The sequence below is a fragment of the Notechis scutatus genome, chromosome 2, assembly GCF_049901735.1.
Source record: "Notechis scutatus isolate UNSWTSFEM ecotype Mainland chromosome 2, rNotScu1.2, whole genome shotgun sequence".
Classification (NCBI taxonomy): domain Eukaryota; kingdom Metazoa; phylum Chordata; class Lepidosauria; order Squamata; family Elapidae; genus Notechis; species Notechis scutatus.
In genome coordinates this window covers 203951666-203971833 of record NC_142010.1, presented here as the reverse complement: position 1 = coordinate 203971833, position 20168 = coordinate 203951666, and positions in this window count along the sequence as shown.

Here is a 20168-nt window from a genome sequence, read left to right as displayed (position 1 = left end):
TAAATTGCAAATGTACTTAGCATTTAACTGTTATTGTAAACAGACAGTTAATGCCAGAACTGAATCATTTATCTAAACATCCTACTTGTCTTCTCTGCTGAAAAAAAAAAAGGATTAGAAGTAGCTTTATGTAAGAATCCTTGCTTTGACTGGTACTATCAGCTTCAACATCTAGCCTGGTGTCCATCAATTGTTTCATGTTTGGATTACACTGAATCTCTTTTCAAGCTAACAATGAAAAAAGACTTTGTTATTTTGGTTTTTTTTTTACTCTTTAGTCCTTCAAGACACACAACTTCTGCTCTAGGAGGCAACTAGGTGTTTGCACAAGGGGATTTTGTTGTTTTAAGTGGCTTTTTGGAAGACAATAAAGCAAGTAAACTGTGAAGAAGGTTCTCAGATTTATCTTCTGTTACTTTTCCAGAGGGGGAGAGGGGAGTCTTTCAAGAATAAGGTACAAACAGTTCTAGAGGCAACATCTAGTTTATTTTGATTAGATAAATGGGAAGAAAGGCAGGAATTCCAGAAACCCAAGCATGATATTCAGAGATATTAAAATTCATTATTTTGTACATATGTAAATAGGAAAAAAGACCAATATTTCTGAGATTGATGATGGTGATGATTTGTATGTCACTGAATTTTCAAAGTTCATGGTAACTTTCAAACCACAAATAATGGTTTGCCATTTAAAACAATTAACACATTAAAGTTAGGACATTACATATGAATAACTTTATTTTAAAACGTTCAAATTCTAACATTATCCTACTATAACATGATATGTGATTCATCTAGACTTCTGTTTCTTTTCTAGGCACTTATCAGGCTTAACAATGATACAGACTGTACTTTCTCTGCAAACTGTGGTCATATATCAATATTATTTACCTCTTTTTATTTTCATGGAATTCTGAAACAATCATTTGAGATAAGTGATGTTGTGGACATATTAAATCCTTATCCTCTGAAGGATAAGATCCACTGGGTGACTTTGAGCAAGTCAGCTTAAATTTTAGTATGGTGTTATTGAACATGATAAGATATATGTACCTTATGTACCTAATACCCTGAGCAAATTGTAGATAGCTAAAAACAGGTAAGTTACAAATTCTCACAGCACAGAGAACTTGATTCAATTGATATTTCCTACCACTTGTGAGATGTACTGAACTTAATGGCATACTCCAAGATGTTTAAAACTCTACTTTTAGATTTTATTTTATTAAGGGTTATAATTTTAAACATCCTTACATGTTTAGAATCCTGTCGAAAGTTACTGTGGAATTAGTTCCACTGAACATAAATATATTTCACTTCAAGTAAATTAATATAGATCTATGCTGCTGAATATCAAATGAATCCACATGTTTATATGAATAATTATTCTTCTCATTGATAGACCTGCATATTCTAAGTTTACTTATTCTTAGTAGTACTTGAAAATCACCTTACCAAAAATATGATTGATCATGTCTGTACATGCACATCGTAAGTCACAGGGGCCTTACATACTATTGAGTGCAAGTTCATCAGAGTCATTTGGTTGTTGTGGTAGTTTTTGTTGTTCGACATCAGTCACCAATGCTCATATGTGCCTAGAACCTGTCAAAGTTCACATGACATTTCGTTCCCTTAAGTTCTAGTTAAAAATAACCTTTATAGAAGGATCTCTGGCCTCTTTAATCCCTAAAGATAATTACATATTCCCTGAAAAATTAGGGATGGATTTGAACATTAAATGTTTTGTTCTTTCTTTCTATTGTTTAATTTCACTGGGCTTTGAGAGAGCCAATTTTGAACTAAAACAACAAATCCCCACTTTAACTTACTAAATATTGTGTATATCTCCTCATTATTTTAAAGGTGGAAAATGCAGAATATCCTTCACCCCCTACTAATTATTCTGAATATTTTGCACAGAAAAATATTTTCTCTAACTCTCTGTTTTTTTCATGGCACAACAAGGATGATGCATTACTGTAGAAAACAGTCTTTGCTTCTGTTCAAAGCAGGTAATTGAATAATTTTCCAATGTCTTATGAGGATGTCCATTTTGCCAAATCTAGTGACTCAATTTATCAATGCTTTAATGGTCAGGGGTGCAGGTAGACTGGATGAGAAGAATACCATCTTCAGACTGATATTCAAATTGGCAATTGAAAATTCAGGAAGAGTTGCCATGTTTTGTTTGACTGGAATTGCTATAAGAGCTTAAATTCTAGCTTTGATTCACTAATCAGTCAATACAGTTGCTATTAAATGTTGGAACATTTTATTATTTTCTATTTTTTTTAAAAAAAGAATGGTTGTAATGATTGGTCTCAAGAATGATAAAAATTCAGGAAACTGCTTGGTAAAGAGCCAACTGCTTGCTTCACCGTCATCCACGAAAAGACCTGCTTCCTTGCTGATTTGCAGGAACAGAATTAGAAAGAAAATAAAGAAATCTCATTCTAACATAGATAGTGATAGTGTTTGAGATAGATAGTCCTACATGGGAAATAATTTAGACTTAAGACGATGTGAGAGATGTGACAATATAATATCTTTGAACCAACAACAGTTTGTTTTGTTTTGCATTTCCTTGAATGAGAAATTAATGTTTCTTTTATTATTGGTTTCTAACTATATGTAGACAAAGTTCTTGGGGTACAGACACCCTTCATATTCTTCTTCTTCTTCTTGTGCCGTATCTGTCATCGGACGTTGGCAATCATGTTGGCGATCCTGTTTATCAATAGCTTCATGAAAAAGTGCTGTTGAGTTTTGTCCAAACCAGTCCCTTAGATTTTGAAGCCATGATGTTCTTCTGCCTGGACCTCATTTGCCTTCAATATTTCCTTGGAGGATTAAGTGAAGTGCGCTATATTTTTCTGGGTGTCGCATCACATGTCTTCATATGAAAGATAAGATCTCCTTGGGGTTAAACCGGATTCTTAATGGCTTCATGTGTTAGAAACATCATCCTCATCCACCATGATTTTCTTGGAAAATGGAGGAGGGATCACCTGGTGTCCTTCCTTCCATCTCTATTCTGCTACTGTTATGGAACAACCAGGGCCACTCCATTTGGGAGCAGCCATTCTAAATATCTACAATAGTGCTTCCAGTAGCCCTGTAAAGTTCTGTATAGATTAATACAGGTAATCATTGACTTATGATTGCAATTGAGGCCAAAATTTTTGTACTAAGCAAGACAGTTGTTAAGCACATTTTGCCCCATCTTACGACCTTTCTTGCCATAGTTACTGAGTGAATCACTGCAGTTGCTAAATCAGTAACATTAAGTGTTAAGTGAATCTGGAAACAGTCATAAGTCACTTTTCTCATGCTGTTGTAGTGCTGTTGTCACTAGACAAATTTTAAGTTGAGGCCTACCTGTATATCTGGAGACATTTTAAATTGTTGCTTACTATTCATTTATCTCCGCCTCTCCCTCCCTGTTCTCTCTCTCTCTTCCTATTTTTGCCTGCTTTTTGTCTTCTTTTGCCATTTAACTATTTTTGACATTTGCTGATGTTTAATAATAAACAGCAAGCTCTATTTTTTTTTTTTTTTTTTTGCTAGCTGAATTGAATGGCCCGTGTACTTGCTTTGATCTGGGTACAGGAAATGACTGGGGGGGTGTACTGAACTGGAGATTACTCACAGCCATTTCCCAACTTTACAGACAGATTTGTTGCTCTCTACCAGGATTTTATTATCAATTTCTCAGATTAGCCTGCAGATTCCTCTTTCCTGGTGGTATCCCATTCACACACCAGCCGCATCTCTTCTGCTCCCGAACGTTTTTAAATGAAAGGCTAAACAATGCAGCCTGCCTTAGTGCTGGAGAAGTTGTGTCAGAGAGGAGGCACTTTGGCTCACAATGCCTCAAGGCATGGCCAATCTGCCCAGAAGACTTCGGAAAATGGCATGGCTGCTCTGATTTGGCACGCATCGCTTCCCTTGGCAGATCTGCTTCAATGGGGATCATTTTGATCTCACACTGCCTTCAAAGTGAATCACTTCCATCAAAGCTTTGCATAGCCGCAGCCAAGAACAAATGCAAAGAAATGCCACAATCAATGTACTTCTGGCTTCTTCGCTCTAATTAACTTTCTTTCTGTTATTCCCTTTTCCTGATTTAAAATGCATAGAGGTTTTTTTTTTTCCCTCTCTTTCTTCTCCTTTTCTGTTGATTTCCTAAAAATAGCTTCTTTAGATGTTCCTGTCATTGGCACTAAACTCCTTGTCCTGTAATCTCTAGGTAGGGTTCTAGATAATTTCTTTAATGCCCGCATTAGGCTGGCTTTTTCCCAATTATCAGGACTGTGTGTCTACAAGAAAATCTGCTCCAAGTCCCGTCTCCATAGCCCTTGGATTTTCTGAAGAATAACACCATATGCTTTCTTGAACTTCTACAGTTTTGCAGAAATTAACTACTATGTCAATGCCTGGGATTACTATGCATTGTATTTATTTCTTTTAAAATGAGAGACCTATCAATTATTGTAATGGTATGTGAAAAGAATCTTGAGAAACCAAGAGATGCTGCTTAGGGAATGACCAGATAAGAGAAGGTACAGTCCCCAGCTGCATAAGAGGTAGAGAAAGAGGCTCATAAAGGACCCTCTCTAATTTCTCAGGAGATGTAAATGACAGAGGTGATATTCAGCAGGTTCGGACCAGTTCTGGTGGACCAGTAGCAAAAATTTTGACTGGTTCAGAGAACTGGCAAATACCACCTCTGGCTGGCTCCACCCGCCCGCCCTCAGTCTTACCTTTCCTATATTCTGTTGTTTATTAGTTCAGCTGATTTGCATGGCAGAGCGGATTGCCATGCCTCAGCTGAGCTAAAAAAAGAGCACAGCTCACCAGCATTGATAAAGAGGGCCTTTGACATGTGCGTGATAGACATGCCTGCACAGCTCACCAGCTTTGATACAGAGGATGGTGTTTGAGCCCTTTGTATGCGTGTGAGAAGCAAGCTCTCTGAACTGGTAGGAAAAAAAATTGAAACCCTCCACTGGTAAAGGACAGTGTGTGGCAGCAGCCAAAAAGGGTATAATGGTTGTATAGAGGGATAGAATCAAAATCATGTTAAGTATTAGTACCGCTTTATAAGACCTTAGTAAGGCCACAGCTAGAATTCTGCATCCAGTTTTGGTCACCACGTTACAACAAAGATGTTGGGACTTTGGAAAAAGTGCAGAGAAGAGCAACAAAGATGGTTAAAGGCCTGGAGACTAAACATATGAAGACCCATTGCAGGAACTGGGTATGGTTAATCTAAAGATTAAAAAAAAAGGATTGGGGGTGACATGATAGCAGTATTTCAGTATTTGAAGGACTGCCACAAAGAAGAGGGGGTCAACTAGTTTCCCAAAGCACCTGAAGGCAAGACATGAAACAATGGATGGAAACTAATCCGGGAGAGAAGCAACCTGGAATTAAGGAGAAACTTCCAATTAATCGGTGGAGCAGCTTGCTTTCAGAAGTTGTGGGTGCTTCATCACTGGAGGTTTTTAAGAAGAGACTGGACAGCCACCTATCTGAAATGGTATAGGGACTCCTGCTTGAGCAGAGTGTTGGACTAAAAGACCTCCAAGGTCCCTTCCAACTCTATTCTGATTGAGATGGTGGCAGTTTCTTTTACTTTCAGACTTGCAAGATTCTGGTAATGTAGCATTACAATAAAATAGAAGTAGCTCCTCTGGTCTGTTTTCTATATGGTATACCTGGGAAGGCTGACATTAATCTGACATTAATCTAAAAGTCCAGCTCTCCCGCCACCTCCTTTACAGCCTGAAAAGTTAGGGAGGATATTTTCTGACCAGAGGTGGTATTCAGCCAGTTCGGACTGGTTCTGGTGTACCAGTAGCGGAAATTTGGACTAGTTCAGAGAGCCGGCAAATACCACCTCTGGTTGGCCCCGCCCACCCTCCCCTGCTGTTACCTCTCCTATATTCCCTTGTTTTTTTAGCTCAGCTGATTCTCGGGGCAGAGTGGATTGCCGTGCCTCAGCTGAGCTAAAAAAAAGCTTAGCTTACCAGCGTTGACAGAGGTCTGCCCTTGAGCCCTCAGCGCATGCGCATAGAACCGATAGGAAACAATTTGGAAACCCACCACTGCTTCTGAGCCGCTTTCTCTTCCTATTATGCAGCTGCAGACTGGACCCCTCTTTTCTGATCATTCCCTGGGCAGCATCACTTACATCGCTTACCCCATTTCTCAAGGTTTTTTTTTTAACATATCATTATAATTATAAAGTTGGGGCTGGCTCTTTTTTTTTAATGAATAAGAATAGTTTATATTTCTGCCCAGCCTTATAGAAAGAAGTCATATAAAAGTGATCAAACAACAGGTCAGGTGGGGAAATGGGTTAAGCTTCACCCTTCGTTTCATTTAAAAAAATGTTATCAGCAATCAAGGAACTGAAACTGGCATGTTAGTAATCCCCAATTGATGACTGTAATTGAACCCATAAATTTTAGTCATCAGTCATGATGATCAAAAAAGAAGCAAGTTCACCATGTGGCCGCACCTGATTTTATGACATTTTCGTGGCAGTGGTAAAGTAAATGTGGCAGCCCTTAAGTAAGCACAGGACATGTTAAACATGTCAGGGCTGTGAAATGAATCCATTGTTCACTTTGAAACATTTCTTGTGAAAACCAATATTTACTTCTGGTTTCTAACGAAGTCATAGACATACATCCCAATCATGTGAGTGCAGGGCATAAATATAGGTTGGTTGCCGAGCACCCGAAATGCAGTCACATGACCATGTGGGAGGGGCAGACGTCAGAACTTTGAATCCAGGTTATAAGTCTCTTTTTCAGGACCCGTGGTAACTTCAATCATTTGCTAAGCAACTGGTCATACATTGAGGACAATCTGTATGTGGCTTCAATACTATTAATATTAAATTTTTATTCAAAATCCTAAATAGGGGTATTTCACGAATCTGCACATCAGAAAAATTCTTATTAATTATTCTTTAACTACTATATTGGCTGGGTTTTGAGTGGCAGTTTGGTGTAGTGGATAGGAATTAGGTAGAAAGTAGGAGCCTGTGGCATCTAGTTCTACCTTAGTCTCAAAGACTAAGGTTGTTAAGTTTGGAGAATAATGGAGACCAGACATCTGACCAGTGACTTCAAACTCTTTAATAACAGTAGATAGAACAGAACAGAGCAAGGCTATGGGCAGCAGTAACCCTTTTATAGGGTTGGCTGCTACCCTATTAACCAATAATATGTGCCACAAGTTCAACTATTACCCAATAAGAAGTGTCCTAATATTGGCCAATCAGGGACTTGTTATGGACCAATCCTTGTTCGTTGTTTAAGGACCAATCAGGTGTGCAGGCTTTCAAAACCCGCTTTGCATTTGGGCTTAGTTACTTTTTATTGATTCACAACAAAGGTCAGGTGACTTTGGGACAGATCCTGTTTCTCAACCCTAGGAAGCAGGTAATCAATGGCAAACTACTTCCAAAATCGGCCTAAGAAAATTGCAGAGACTTGTCCAGGCAGCCATCAGGAATCAATACTGATTGAAAGGAGGGAGGAAGCAAGCAAGCAAGCAAGCAAGCAAGCAAGCAAGCAATCAAGGAAGGAAGGAAGGAAGGAAGGAAGGAAGGAAGGAAGGAAGGAAGGAAGGAAGGAAGGAGGGAGGGAGGAAGGAAGGAGATGCATTTTACAACATGATTATTAAACTTTTTAGTCTTCAGCTCATACTCTGAAACTTTATATAAGGGCATAATAAGTTTAATTGTGTATATTGGAGGTAAGCAGAATACCTTAGTAGAAGTCAGTTTGGAGTAGCAGAGATTGAGCTAAATTTATATATTTAAAAAACCTGCTGTTGCAAGGAACACCAAATGGAGCATGTAGAAAATTAAAGGAGTTTGAGAGGAAAAGTCTTTGTTGATTTAACCTTGGCTCCTGGTGACTTTTTAAACCATCCATGTAGTTTTCTTGATGACAACATCAAAGTGGCTTGTCATTGATTTATCCTGGATGTGTGTTGGGTATTTTATTTGCTAATCTAGCCTACAAGCCTTTATTTTGAAGTGGTCTCTCATCAAAGTATTAACAAATCTGTCCCTACTTAGCTTCCCAAGTTTAACCAGGGTCAGCTAGGTACTAAAATTGATGCCAAATCAGGAAGCATGATAAAAAAAAATCAATTAGATGAATCAGAGGGAAAAAAATAACACACCGGAATTCTAGGTGCTAAAATCTAAATCTGTATAGTGGAAGGTTCATGTGCATATATAAAATCTGAAGTATATATTATTATATATAATAGTAAACAATAAAGAATCTGCATGTTAGAATTAAAATGAATTTTACTTCAACGCTAGGAGAAATAGATATCCATGTATATCTAAATCAGTTGAAATGAGTAAAATAACTAGTCTAGTTTGATGAGTCAATGAGACTTACTGCTAGGAACTTGATTAAAGATCAATCAGGTCTCTTTTTCTGTATATAAATAAAAGACAGGGTGGCAGAAGTTTTGATAATTAATAAGAGAGTTAGGAAAGGGGACACAGCTAACTAAAAAGGGGACAACCTTTGAATTCAGTTTCTTCTGCATTAAGATACACAGGGCCATTAATTTACCCTAATAGTCACTTTCACTAATACCACATGATTCATTTGAAATCTTACATAGCTTTTGCTTGTCACTTGAAAATGCACAACATCGTTTATTTAATGTTTTGAGATAACAATCAGGGAGATCTGCCATGTCACCCAGGGCAAGCAATGTTTCTTTGTTATGCATATCCTTTCCCCTCTAATTTGCATTTCCCTTCTAATCTGCATTTACAAAGTAAGCTTATCAACAATGGCAAATGCATGTATTGCAAGGTGTACCTAACAACACAGACATGGAACAATGGTGTCTATCACATATTCCCCTAAGTAATAATAATTATTATTAAATTTATGATTTCATAATCACAAATTATGATTATGAGACCATAAATTTAGTAATAATTAAATTATTATTCAATCATAGATTATGATTATGTGATTATATGAAATAATCACTTATGAATACATCATGATTAGCATTTTCTCACAGTTCCCGGTTATATCTGAAGTTTAGCTGGAGATGTGATGTCATACAATTGGAAAAAAAACATGTATTTCTTTGCTTGCTAGATTCATAACCCAACTTTCATTCAGGACTTCAAAGTGGCACCATGGCACTTTCTCCTCTAACTTAATATAGCAACTCTGTGACGTAGGTTGGACTGAGAGACAGAAACTGGCTCCAAAGAACTTCAGGCTCTGAGAGTAAACTAGAAGCTAGGCCTCCCAACTATATGTCCAACTCTTCAATCACAGAACACTATTCAAAACAGGCACTTTGCCAAACACTCTTTCTTGATGTGGCTACATCATCCAAAAGTTTGGTGTGTCTCTGTCAAGATTTTCCCCAGATCAACAGCAAAGGGACCACGTGACCCAAAATCTTTTAAAGCAGCTGCATGAATCTTCTAGGACACGGGTGTGAAACTCGCCTCATCATGGTGCCATCATGTGACGTGTAGCAAAAAAAATTCCCTTTATGGAACTGGGATGGGTGTGGCCTGAACATGACACATCCAGCCTGCGGGCCACCAGTTTGACACTTCTTATGAAAGGATCCACCCCTTTCATAATGGCTGCTGAGCTCATTTTTGTGAGGTACCCCGTTCTCAACTAATATGTCAGTATTAAGTTATTGACATAGATTGATTCAAATCAGAAAAGCACCAGATTCCACACATCTATTACAAGACCATTCTCTGAATATCTGCTTAGGGATGCACACAGATATTCCCTTACCAAGGGTACCTAAGAAAGACATATAATATGTGAAAAAGCACTCTCTTTCTTCAATGAAGCCATAATGGGTGCCTATGTATGTATATACAGTATGTATGTGTATGTGTGTGTATGTATGTGTGTATACACACACACACACAAAATCATGATGCCATTGATGCAAGAGGCCTGTTTCTTTCCTCTGGAATTTTTAAATATGATCATTAATGAGTTTCTTTTTAAAATCCAGGTAAAGGTATGTTGAGCGCCTCCTGCAACATCAAATGTTTTTCTCCTGACTTTCTGAGGATGTGTCATCTTCCTTTCATTCCACTTCCCCCCCTACCCAGGTTCTGACATAAATAATCCACACTTCCACATCTCCCTCTTGTCAAACTGGGGCAGCGGCAAAAATAAGCAGCACAAATTGGCCGATAATGCACCTTATTTCCATGCTGGAGCAGGTGCATTTTCCCCAGTCTAAGTTTCAAGATGATCCTGATCCGCTCTGACAGGCAGGCTGATCTAAAATTACTCAGCACACTTTGCCACCAGTTGGGGGAGAAAGCATCCCCTGGGAGCTCCTTCGGAAATGTTTCAATCCCCAGGGTGCTAATTAAAATTTACTGAGTAATATTTGCAAAGCTCACTGGCCCCAGTTACAGCAATTATCAGTTACTAAATGTTAGAGCCAGTGATGGCAACTGACGATTGGCTCTCTCATACTCACAGAAGAGGGGAAAATAAAATCAGAAAGAAAAGAAAAAGCTGTTTACTTTCTATTTATTTTTCCATAATCTTCCTCTGCAGTCCTTTGGAGTAGCCCGAATCCACTGAATGGCTCCATTGGTTTTATCCTAGAAATCACTAAAGATACAAGTTTAATTATCAGTTTCTTATTGGGCTTCCAGCCAGGGTGCTAGCTATATATTTATGCATTAAAAAAGATAACGAAAAGATGTGTCTTTAAGGAAGGCTTTGTGACTGATACCAGAGGGTTCTTCAGAGCAATGTTGTATTTAGACTTACACGCGCCTGCAGCAGAGGTCAGTTGGGCACTGTGACCAAGTGGAAAGTACACTGCCTCCTAATTATACACACAGCTCACAGTTTAAATTTCCTGGACAAATAGCTGAAATCAAGACTTGCTAATCCACCCACAGGTGCTGTAAACAACCATGACCAAATAAACATAGCACAGCCATCAACACAGCCCTTCAGCAAATTCCACAGTCCACCAGCTGCTTGATCATTCCTTTAAAACCATGAGGCACTTTCGGCTCTAAAAGGAAAGACGGAGAACGCTGCTCTCCACAAAATGGATTTCTTTAAGGATTTTTTGTTTTTTTTCAAGAGGTGTAACAAATTTTAATGCTGATTTCTGTACGGCAGGACAATTTGTTTGCTTTCTGCACATTCATTTCCACTTAGTATTCTCATTTATATGAGTTGTGTGGTTTTAATTTTTGTCCCAGGTCTGGCTGGGTTGTCATTCTTTATTCTGAAAAGTCTACAAAAAGGTTTGTAGACCCTTTTTTGCACATTTCTTTTCCCAAGCATTTGAATGCAGTTCTCTTTCTGTAAATCGTTTTCCTAAAGCAATCTAGTTCTGCTCAGAGGTGGTATTCAGCAGATTCTGACCAGTTCTGAAGAACTGGTAGCAGAAATTTTGAGTAGTTCAGATAACCGGCAAATACCACCTCTGAGTGGAGATTTTACAGTATCCTTCCCCTGCCATGCCCACCAAGCCATGCCCACAGAACCGGTAGTAAAAAAAAAATTGAATCCCACCACTGGTTCTGCTTGCTCAGTTTTACCTCCTGCATTCAATTTTGGGCACATATTTTAAGTTTCAAGGCATCACAACGTCCTGAAAAATACACATTTCCAGGGGTAAATTTGTAGAAATAATTGAAGTTGGGTGGAATAACCTGCTATTTTTAACAATTAGTCTTTTCCGTGTCCTACTCGATAACATGTTCATCTTTCCTGTTATGTTCTAAGAAAAAAGAGGTAAACTTCTGAAAACCATATAAAAAAATCCTCTTTAGTGAATATTTTTACAGGAAACAGGAGATTTATTAGAACTTTTTTCCAAAGGCAGGGCTATGTTTATAGCTACAGAATGTTATGAAAAACAACCCAATTGTAAACTACTAGAAAAATTCAGGCATGGTCTATGTAGGCAGTCTGAAAAAACATTTTAAAAATGTCATTTTCAAACATGCCATATCACTTATGTAATATCAATATGCTCCATTTCTTCCATGATGGGAGTTGAAATATTGCTTGTTGTTATCACTGAATCATTTACATTTGTATAGATTTATATGATAATTATTCTGAATAGCTTGGGCTGGAAACAGCTGCTTTGTTTTGTTTCATTGTGACAGTGAATATCATCGCTATCCTTTCTTGATTATATCCTCGTTCTACAAAAGTGTGGCCTCCTAATATTTGGAAGGCATTTCTGCCTCTGCCCTCCAGTCCTAGAACACAGTGACCACAGAGGTCTATCAAAATATACACCTTTTAAATGCCTAGCAAAACCTTGGACAGAGGGTATAAGCAAAGATTTATTTGTTTGTTTTAAATGAAAGCAGCCACTGGAAATTTACCCTTTGTGCAGAGATGCTCCAAAACTGGAAGAAAAAGTTTATTATTTCTTTACTATTGGGGGAAATTTGCAAGGACTGGGCCAGTAATATTTTCCCCACAAGTGAAAAAGTGGTTTTGAAGCACAAACTGGTGTTTTCAACATGTGGCCAAAACAAAAAATCAAGATGGTAGCCACAATAATACATTTGAAGCTCTGCATATGCAACAGACATTCTTCAGATGTCTTGAGGCTAGAATGAGCACTTACAAGGTGATGCTTGTAGTAATGCTGAGGAAAATTCAAAAATGAAGACCAGATAAAACATGTGCTCAGTTTCCTTCTGGTTTTCCTGGATGCCTAGATGATGTCTTTCCATCAAGGAGAGTTTGGAAAAGTGAAAGTATTTGCAGAGATGCCTTCATAAGATGTCCATCTCATAGCTTTGACAGACAACAGGGGATAGGTCTATTATTGAAGCAGAATGGTTGTTGACAAGCTTTTTTTAAAAAAAGCTGGCATCAAACCAGCCCTTCCAAAAGCAACTTGAGTCTTCCTCCTCTCAGAAGTCTGTCTACCACGCATGATACACCAGCAACATTATTTTCTTCTCCTTTGGAACAAACGAATTCATACCACATGCTCAGCCACCCAAATAAATCTGTTGAGAAACTGGAAAGAGACCTCTTTGCCAAGAAGAAGAATCAACGGATGTGCCCCAGGACTGTGAAAAGAAAAGCTTGCCAGTGCTGGGACAGGCTGTTTGCAGGGACAAACCTCTTGGATATCCTGTTATTTGGCAAGCACCCTGGAGTTGGTTCCGCATTGAATGTTGTCTCTCAAGTATTTGTGGGAGGAGAGACTGGTCATTAATCTGAAGAGTAGGATTTGATTCTCCCACCGCTTAGATTTACATAGCTATACATTCCATTGTTTCAATCAAAGCTATTGCTTTGAATGGTATAGATTCCAACTTTTAGCTTGCTTTCAGACATTAAACTACAGTAAGAGACTGGAGTGATATCTTGTAGATTCACATAAAAACTGATTTGGATTTCCTCAAGGATAAAAAAAAAGTAAGCCTTCCCAATAATAGAACTTCTAGAGCTGCCAATATTTTTTTTAGAAAAAGTTCTTTCAAACAAATGGTTTTCTTTTATTTATTTATTTTCCCCATTGATTGAATTATGCTGTAATAATATTATGGCTGATTCTTATCCTGTGACTAAGGAGATGGGCATGGGTTTATAGTTAAAGTCTGCCAAACTGAAAACAATGAACCAGTACTTTTATTCAGGCTCTTTTTTGTATGTTTATGCTTAATTATTATGCAAACAGATGCACAAATGCACGCCCACACACACTCATGTAGAAATAAAATAAAATCCTTCCTCTACTCAATGGCATCCAGATGTGTCATATTTTAACTCTATTAGGCCAGATTGAAAATGTAAGAGAACATAGAACATAGAATAACAGAGTTGAAAGGGACCTTGGAGGTCTTCTAGTCCAACCCCCTACTTGAGCAGAAGACCCTATATTATTTCAGACAGGTGGTTTCCAGATTCTTCTTAAAAGCCTACAGCAATGGGGCACCCACAACTCCTGAAAGCAAAGCACTCCACTGGTTAATTGTTCTCACCTTTAGGAAATTTCTCCTTAGTTCTAGCTTGCTTCTCTCCTTGATTAGCTTCCATCCATTGTTTCTTGTCCTGCCTTCAGCTGAGTTGAAGTCAGGCACTTCCAGTCTTCAAGATTTCCTTATAGTGTATCAGATCTTTGGTCCATGCTATTTCTATTTGGAAGTTGCCTTTGGGGTTTGAGGCAAATGGTTTTTCCAATCTCACCTGAAGTATCTATAAACTAATTTAGGATTTTTATATGGCAACCCAATATTCTACCAATAGGCTGTCTCACCATTTGTTTCTCAGATTTGCTCCCATTTGCCTGATAGCATCATTTCAATCTCAAGAAAAAAGTATTTCCTATGACTTGTTTCTTTCACTGATATACAAATCGTAGGTTTGTTTATATGTAAAATATTAGCTGTTTTAAGAATAGGATGAAATGAAGTAGGGGTTCTACAATTTTACAAGCTTTATTGCTCACGCTCCTATTGTCTCAAAGGTGCTTTTTCAAGAGGTACCTGGACTTTCTGGTTTTTCTTTGAAGATATTTCACTTCTCATCCAAGGTGAGAAATGAAACATCTTCAAAGAAAAACCAGAAAGCCCTCTTGAAAAAGCATCTTTGGGACAATCATGACCTGGGTAACTGAGAATATCCATAGACATCACACTATAATTGTAAATATTTCTTTAAAGTTCAGATCTGGGGTGGCATTAGAATTCCCAAAATCAGGTATGAAGTCTCCTCCAAAGCTTAGGTTAATGTAGGAAAAAAATTGAGATAATTCCAATTGGACTCTCCTGTTCATTGATTGGGGTCCATATTAAGATCCATCCTATGGATAGGAAAAACTGCTTTAATGTCTTCTTAGTTAATACAGTTTGGCACATAGACACAATTTGGAGGAAACTTGGTGTAGCTGAGGCAGGTCAGCGCATGGCAGGCTGGCAGACACAGGAAATAGCTGTAAAACTTGGCTAATCTTAAGGGCTAGAAACGTTTTTAAAAGCTATCAAACATAATCCCAGTTGCTTTTGGCTGATGGTAGCTATTTGTGATCCTCAAAATATTATCATGTGAGAGAATGCTATCGAAGAACAACATGTTCTCTCTAGGGCAGCTTGCCATATTATTCATAACTTGATTTCTGGGACAGCAAAGATACTGGAAAGTAATATTGGGTGCAATTGATAAGTTTCTGAGTAAGTGTTTTAAATATCAATCAATTTTCCTCATTTGAAAAATGCTACAGATTATAAGAGCAGATTTCTTACAACTTAATAAACTTAATAAAATGAAGGATATATATTCACTAATCTAGAATAGCAATATTTAGATAGTATCCTGATTATTGAAGAGAAATAAATATGTTACTGCAATCCTTTCTGTTTTTCAGAGCTTTTTTGCTGGAAAACTGTTTTTGGTATGATTTGGAATTTCTTATACATAAATCTTACAAAGCCTTTGATGAAGTTCTCCCTGTTGGATGTAAACATGTCTATTATAGCAAGCATCCTTTGTATTTTTGTGGTTTAGAATGATGAATTTTATTACAGTTCCTTGCAGGGGTATTATCTAGCAAATAGCAATAGCACTTATTTATATACCGCTTCAACGTGCCCTACAGCCAGTGGTGGATTCAAATAATTTAACAACCGGTTCTCTGCCCTAATGATTTCTTCCAACAACCAGTTCACCAAACTGCTTAGAAAGTTAACAACTGGTTCTCCCAAAGTAGTGTGAACTAGCTAAATCCCACCACTGCCTACAGCCCTCTCTAAGTGATTTACAGAGTTAGCATATTGCCTCCAACAATCTGGGTTACTAACTTTTGAAGGATGGAAGGCTGAGTCAACCTTGAGCCAGTGATATTGAACAGTCGAACTACAGGCAGTCAGCAGTCAGCAGAAGTAGCCTGCAGTACTGCATTCTAACTACTGTGCCACCACAGCTAGCTGGTTTAATAGAGTTTTGACCTGGTTGTTAAATTGCTCCACTGCATCTTCAGAAATGATAAAAAGGCACATGTCTTCTAGTTTGAAGAAAAAGGCAGCAGCTTAGTATCTTTGCATGGTTCTGCCATTAACAGCAGAGTTGCAATGCCAACTCAAGAGGCATCCCTCCAAGAGAGGATGACATTAAATAATGTGAACTGGACATAACAGCACCACAAAGACTCTTCAATATATTCATACTTCATCATGCATAGGACACTGTTTTCAATAATTCCATTTTTATGTTCTTGTGTTCCTCCAAATATGAGCATTGAATGGAGAAAAGCAGGGTTTCTACCACACTCCACCAATATAATCATATTATTTGCAAATGTTAATTACTCAGGTCAGTTTCTCTTTCCTCCTCAAGAATCCTGTTAGGGTGCACTGATGATGTTACCTAGTTTGGTAATGAAATGTCTGCAAAAAAACCCCACCAAGCTCAGAAAGCACCAAAGAACCCACAGTTGAACTCTTAGCTACACATATTATTTTTAATCAGTCCTATTAGACTCAGATAAGGAAACCTTCCAGAAGAATAACATACTTTCTATAACTATATTGTGTTCTGCTAGTCATCCTTTTTCCTATTTTTCAAATGCTATAGAATGTAAAAGAGCAACACAATACATGAGGGTTGAATGAAAAGTAATGCCCCTACCTTGTAACTTTAAATATTTTAATAATGAAACAGGAAATAATTTCTGTAAAAATGAAGTATTTTATAAACTTGTGTTTACTTCTCATATAATCATCACCATTTGCTACACATTCTGCCAACAATAGACAAGTCTCTTCAACAAGTTGTGAAATAACTCCATACTTTAACTTTTCAATCTTATTTTTCATTCAACCTTGGGTAAATGAACCTTGGGCATGTGTGATGTCTATGTGTACTTTCACACACACTGTGTGAAAATATATGATTGTGATGGGGCTCAATGATATTAATTAATTTTTCTGAAAAATATCCATGCTTCTAGATTTAAAAAGTACAGTTCAGATGGTAACAAAATTGTCTTTCAATAAGTCAGGAGTAAGTTAACTTCTGAAACTGAATAATAATGATGTATTGCAAAAAATAACATTTCAATGTGATTTACTGACAAATTTACCCTATGGCCATATTTCTTTTCATTTTTTTCCCATTATAAACTTATCCCCCAGTTCCTGGAATTAAACATATGCAGAAAACTGAACTAAAAAAAAAAAATAGCACACACATCTCTTAGCAACTATTGCACTAAGTCACTTTGAACTGTTGGAAAAGCTTTCAGGAGTTATGCTTTGCCTGAGAGATTCCTCTCCTTGTCCTTCATTTCTGAAATCAGTAGCTGCAAGATTTAAAGCTGGACTATATATACCTTATTGTTTGTTCAACTTCAGAAAAGCCAGTGGCAGGAGAAAACCCAGAAGGTGAAGGTCAAATGAAAAACTATTCCCATAAACCAAGCCTTACAGAGAAGGTCATGCTACCTTCACATCTTTTACACATGTTACATTTATACCTGAGGCTGCAACCAGGAACTGATTATATTTATATAAAAGTGCACTTAATCTGTTGCAGTCTCTCTCTCTTTCTCACACTCTCTCTCTTTCTCTCTCTCTTTCTCACTATCTAATCTTATCATACGTTCTTTCTTAATGTATTCAATATTTGAAAAGGAGGGGACATTCCAAGAATAGAAGAATTCAAAAGTTGCCAGTTTCTCATTGACTCACATTCCCTCGAGCTATAGAATGTCTCCATCGGACTCATCCTTTCACAACTGTGCATAAAATTGTAACATATAGCTTGAAATCTTTCATAGGTTCCACATACCATGCCTTCAAATCTGACATCAGGAAGGCTATGTTCATATACCACACTTTTCGTACGTTTGATGAAGCTCATCATGCATCTTCAGAGCAATTGGTAAGATGTCTTAAATATAAGGGCGATGCACAGTTGTTGGGCTTTACACAGCATAAATCTCCATTTGAATTACTAAGCGTGGAATCACATGCAAAGTTTCAGAGAATAAGTCTCATTGAACACAGTGTGACTTACATTGTTTAGACGAAACGTGGAAGACTGCAACGTAGGAATATATGACCACTTTGCCTTTCTCCAAGGGTAGACTAAATTAAAGCTTTCCAGTGTTCGTTTAGCCTATCCTCTCTGCATGTCACTGTACTAAATTCATAAGAATATAATTAAATATCCGTGATTGCTGTTCCTTTCTTTCTTTGTGTGGGAGCCTATAGGATCAAAGGTGTGCCCCTGGCAACATTGACATACTCTCAAAATCTTTGTAAAGGGCATGGAAGTTGTCAGTAAGCAATTGCTGGTTCAAAGTTTATTGTCTCCAAACAATATTTTCCATTATTTTGGAGGGTCATCAAGTGTATGAATCTCATTGGAAGAACATATAGGAGCCTGAAGGCTCTATTTCCAACAGGTAAATATATCTGGGCATTTCACATGAAAGGCATTTCAAACATCTCAACTATGTTGAGTTAAAGCTTTTCAGATACCTAAAGGGCATCTGTTCATGTCCAGCAATAAGCAGCACATATGAGAGAAATTCTATGGCACAGATTCCAGTTTCCTCTTTAGGGAGACAAGGAACATTTCCCTGAATTTGCTTTTAAGTAACCCACCCCACACATAATAATAAGAATGAAAGCCTGAATTATGTTTGAGTAAGTATGCTATCATCTCTCCCCCTCCCCTCTCTCTCTCTCTCTCCCTCTCTCATATTTAAATTATATTTTTGTTGTGAAATTGTAGAAAAGTATGCTTCCTTTCCCAACAACTGCTAATGATACATTCCCCAAATGATGCTTGTTATTTAGAGACAGCTCATATCTGTCACTAGCAGGAGGAATTGTCACATTTTTAAACTAAAGTAAAAGTGAACTGACCCCTTCAACCAAGCCCTGCTATTGGCTGTAAATCAGGGGTATCCAAACTTGGCAACTTTAAGATTGGTGGACTTCAACTCCCAGAATTCCTGACCCAGCTATACTGGCTGAGGAATTCTGGGAGTTGAAGTCCACAGGTCTAAAGTTACCAAGGGTTGGACACACCTGCTATAAAACCTGTTGAGAAATGAAGTTCAAGTTTCTTGAACTTTCCTGAGGCTATTTGTCCTGATCAATCTTGGTTTTTTTTTCTTTTTAGAAGATGTTTATTTTAACCAATCAGGAGTTGAAAAAATATTTTCTTCAACTCATCATAACTTATAGGATAAAGAAGATGTAAAATCTTAAGCCATGAGCGAGGGAAATTTTTGATGAGATGTTGATGTTATATTAGTCAAAAAAGGAAATTCCTGTCAGCTGTAAGACAGATTAAAACATGAAACAAATGTATATATCAGATATCCAGAGCCTTCTTTCCAATTTGTGGCTGCTGGTTTTCTTCTTCTTTGACCCTGGTCACAAAAGAGGGCTACGGTGTGGCCTTCAAAATGCTGGCTGAGCTTTTGAGCATTTGGGATCGGTTTCTCCATCAGAAATTGCAGTCATTCCTCCATGACAGACAAAAATGAGACTGGGAATGATAGGCAAGAGATAAGACTGAACCTCTGCTACTCAAAAGGCTACAAACACCCAAGAGATTGAGCAAATATCATTGTTCCAGTCCTGGCAACATGACAAATATTTACAAATCATTCTCACCACCATAGCATCCCCTCTCTCCTCCCAAGCCCTGCCCACAGCCAGTTACCCATCTTCCATCCTCACTACAGCCATCTACCTGACAAAAGAATGAAGGTAACCAAAAGTAGGACAAGGTAGAAGAGGTGTGTGTGTGTGTGTGTGTGTGTGTGAGAGAGAGAGAGAGAGAGGCAGGACCCAATGACCATAAAAAATGTTTTTCATTCCCTGGCTATCACAGATAGTGGCTGCTGCTAGCATTTAAGATAAGATTAGTTGGTGTTGTGCTATCAGCACCTCCACATTTTCCCTGCAGGGACTTCTTCTGACAGGCTGAAGCTGGAGGCATGTCTGCGGATTAACACGAGCTAATGATTATACACTAAAGCTTTGGAACTGTCGGACTAATAGGATTAAGCAATGCCAGATGCAGGTCCCCGTTCAGGTTAAAAATGCACTTTTTACATTACAAAGTCAGACAGATCCCTTTGAA